The 3005-nt window shown below is 52.6% G+C and overlaps 1 protein-coding gene and 1 non-coding gene across 2 annotated transcripts in view; one reads left to right on the top strand and one right to left on the bottom strand.

The window, feature by feature from the left end:
- LOC113213536 (N-acetylneuraminate lyase-like) overlaps window positions 1-3005 on the top strand; it is an 18303-nt gene that overhangs the window by 7560 nt on the left and 7738 nt on the right. The window lies entirely within an intron of this gene.
- On the bottom strand, window positions 2840-2911 carry Trnaw-cca (transfer RNA tryptophan (anticodon CCA)). Its single transcript has one exon. It is a non-coding gene; the product is annotated as a tRNA-Trp (tRNA).

Below are 3005 nucleotides of genomic sequence, written 5' to 3'. Positions count from 1 at the left end.
GGGGGGGGGGGCAACCCTCTCCTGCCGAACGCCTGTAAGAACGATGTCCACAGTAAACCTACGAACAAGAGCTAGAGCGCGACGTTAACCGACATTGTCGGCAACAATCTGGGCTACACTGAATGGGATCGTGATTGCTGCTGGCTGCTGTTAACATCGTCAGCAGCAGTACAATAATGGTGGGAAGACATTTGGGTATACAGCCTATCGGGAACAGGGAGAAGAGGTGCCGTCACGGAAATACCAAATTGGCATGATAAAAGTGAGGCACGTGAAAGAGTCATTACCAGAGTTTAATAAAGAAAGACTCCATCACATGACGGACATTGTCTGAAGTGCATATCGCAAACTCCACTTTTGTTCTGTTTTTGTTATTTTTGTTATTTAATTATTAGACAACTCCGGAAAGGGAGCAGGGTGGACGAGGAGAGGACGAGGCAACGGAATGGTACCGAACGGCGGGGCACACCTCTTGGTAAGAGCGAGCTTCAAGGGCAGCAGGAGCAGGAACAAGTCCTGGGAACGATGGACGGACGGGGGGCAGGACTGAGCGGCCGCATGCGCCCAGGAAAACTGCCTGCCTTCTGTTTCAAATAAATCTTTGTTTGTTTCGAGTGCACGCTGACATAAGCTCAAATTTACTCTTGAACCAATCTGATATTATCTATCGAATAAGAGGGAAATCTTTATTCCAAAGACAATATTGCTTTGTTTCAAGGGTGAATTTTGGTCTCGTATATCAACACATTGGTAAAACTTGTAAGTGTTTAATTTTGCACGTCGATTGATGTCATTGATGTGTAAGTTTAAGTGTGCATTTTGTAGACACATTGTAGTGTCTAACTGAGCACCATATCGGTTCTATTGATAGCATAAAACTGTGAGTATGTAAATTATGCACACTCGTTTTACAAGTGCATGCACTTGAAACAAGAAACCAGTTTTATAGTTGTGCGGCTGACTCGGCGCTGGACTTCTGGCTGGCCACCACGCACGCATCCCTCGGATATTTTCATACCGAAATAAAGCGCGCCAAAGGTCGTGCGCGCGCGCCTATCCGGGGCGCCACGAAATTACCATTATCCAGGAGACGATGCGCCACCGGCCGGCCCCGGCCGTCGATAACGACCGCGTCACCGCGTCACGGCGAGCCACGTAGAGCGCTGCTAATTATTTACAATCACGAAATGGAGCAGCTCGGCGGTCTCTCTAGCCGCTGATGCGTGCGCCGGGAGCGGCGTCAGGCTCGCGGCAGTGCGCGCCCGCGGCAGGGCAGGGCCGGTCGCTGACTCTGTCCAGCCAGATGACCTCCCGCGGGTCGCACCGCTCCGCGGCGGCCGAGGCGGTCTAGGCCGGCTCGGCAGATGACATCGGGGCCCGGCCCCGCCTGCCCCGCCTATACTAGGCGCTTTGGGCCTTCCCGTCCCGCACGCCAAGGCTCCGGGCTGGGTAGGCAACCCATCCAGCGCCGAGCTGCGCGCGTACACGCGGTACTCGGCCGCAAACTTGCCTTTGGCGCTTATTACACTCATTTGGGGAGAACTAATGCTTCAGTGTAATAATTGTGAGGAAAGACATGAGGAGATACGATCGACAAGATTTATTACTATAAAATATTGCTGTTGTGTTTACCCCCGCATTACAAACAAAACAATAGTCTCAGGAAGGAATGTCAGTTCTAAAATAATACTAAAAGAAAATTTATCCTAGTTACTAAATTGGTCCAAGAAGCTCAGCTGACAGAGCAAAGATACGAAAGTTTAAAAACGTGTAAAAATATCTAGTAATATCAATATAAATTCTCTGTAGTCTTACAAGTACTTAACATTCAAGTAATGGAAGACTCTGTAAATGCACCAATTTCATTGGCAAAAAGACACAAAATTGTCATGATAAAACTCATAACTTACAGAATATCAACGTTGCACGCCTCTGGCAAGACGATAAATTATAACAATTATGGAATGGAGCTTAACTGCTTAACTGACACTCTTTTAGAAACGCCAGCAAACATGTGGCAGTGGTCCCTCTTCTGTAACCCTCCGTGCACATTTTTGAACACGATGCAGAATTTGTTCGTAGTTGTCTTCTAGTTTCCCGCAGTCTTGCGGACGGCTTGGTTGTCCCCGGATGGAGAGGCGACTGGCGAGGTCGCCGCTGAGCTCACCCCGCTCGAGGCGGCCGAGTCGCCCTGGCCACCAGCACCGCGGCCTTCCAGGACGCCGACGGCGCCGGCTGCTGGCGCTGGCGCCGACGCCGTCGCTGGGCCGTCGTCGGGCGAGTACCAGTCCAGGAACCGTCCGACGGCGCGCTCCCACAGGGCAAGAGACGCGTCGCGGGTCGCGGCCGGCGAGAACACGCGCTCCACGCGGGCGTCGCGGAGCGCCGCCACCTCCTCCTGGCCGCGCCACACGCCCGCCGCCACGCCCGCCAGGTAGGCCGCGCCCATGGCGGACATCTCCGAGGTGGTGCACCGCTCCACGGCCATCCCGGACAGGTCCGCCAGCAGCTGGCAGACGAAGTCGTTGCGCGACACGCCCCCGTCGACCCTGCAGGATCACAGATCACAAGGGGTTTCCGTCAACTTCGCTCTCAAAATTTGGAATGGACGGCAGCGTCAATTTTAACTCAAATTAGTAGGTTCATGTTTCTTAAGTTTAGTTACGTGGGTACGCTGATGGGTAGCTATTTTCATGGTCTACATCATCTTGCAAAATAAAATAATGATGTCCTGTTCAATATAACATGCTTACCTGACAAAACTCCACACGGGAGCTTCCTACAGTCCACAGCTTTCAGCAGAAACAAAAAGGGGCAAGAAAAAAAAAAGTTCACCGGATGACCCCGACGTGATTTGAACACGCAACCTTCTGATCTGGAGTCAGACGCGCTACCGTTGCGCCACGGAGTCGTGATGAGAGAGGGCGACGCGGCTCGTCATCACAAGAGGCTTGGCCCGCGCTCGACATGCGCCGTGGATCGACCGCGCGGGGGGTGGGGGAGGG

This window comes from Frankliniella occidentalis, unplaced genomic scaffold (assembly GCF_000697945.3).
Source record: "Frankliniella occidentalis isolate FOCC.00 unplaced genomic scaffold, Focc_3.1 Scaffold1, whole genome shotgun sequence".
NCBI classification, from domain to species: Eukaryota; Metazoa; Arthropoda; class Insecta; order Thysanoptera; family Thripidae; genus Frankliniella; species Frankliniella occidentalis.
Note: the sequence above shows the minus strand (reverse complement) of the source record. Positions and strands in the feature narration are given on the sequence as shown.